This window comes from Cucurbita pepo, unplaced genomic scaffold (assembly GCF_002806865.2).
Source record: "Cucurbita pepo subsp. pepo cultivar mu-cu-16 unplaced genomic scaffold, ASM280686v2 Cp4.1_scaffold006736, whole genome shotgun sequence".
NCBI lineage: Eukaryota > Viridiplantae > Streptophyta > Magnoliopsida > Cucurbitales > Cucurbitaceae > Cucurbita > Cucurbita pepo.
The window spans coordinates 1-568 of NW_019652683.1; the positions used below are offsets into that span (position 1 = coordinate 1).

Here is a 568-nt window from a genome sequence, read left to right on the forward strand (position 1 = left end):
ACCACAAGGTCGGAGGTTCAAACCCTCCTTCTAACGAAGTCGGATGAAGCATGGGTGTTGGTGTGAAGTTCTTATTATGAGATGTCAAAAGTGGATTCTTTACACTATGTCTCGCATTTTGCCTCACAATAATATGAGATGTCAAAAGTGGGATTTGAACCCACGCCCTCTTACGAGGACCAGAACTTGAGTCTGGCGTCTTAGACCACTCGGCCATCCTGACTGCTAATGGCGTGTAGCTTGATTGGTTTGAGAGGGGAGTTCAGCATTCCGTATATGGTGTGTAAATGTCTCCATAGTAGACGCGTTTTAAAACTGTGAGACTAACGACGATATATAACAGATTAAAATAGATAATATCAACTAATTGTTGGGGAGAGGAACGAAACAATCCTAATAAGCGGCGAAAACCTCTCTCTAATAGGAGATTTTAAAACTGTGAGGCTGATGGCAATACCTAACGGGAAAAAATGGAAAATGTCTACTAGTTGTGCGCTTGGAATTTTACGAATGATATCAGAGCTNAGATTTTAAAACTGTGAGGCTGATGGCAATACCTAACGGGAAA

The 568-nt window shown here is 41.6% G+C and overlaps 1 non-coding gene across 1 annotated transcript; it reads right to left on the minus strand.

The window, feature by feature from the left end:
* Positions 1-139: 139 nt before the first annotated feature.
* Positions 140-223, minus strand: TRNAL-CAA. Its single transcript has one exon. It is a non-coding gene; the product is annotated as a tRNA-Leu (tRNA).
* Between the last annotated feature and the right edge of the window lie 345 nt (positions 224-568).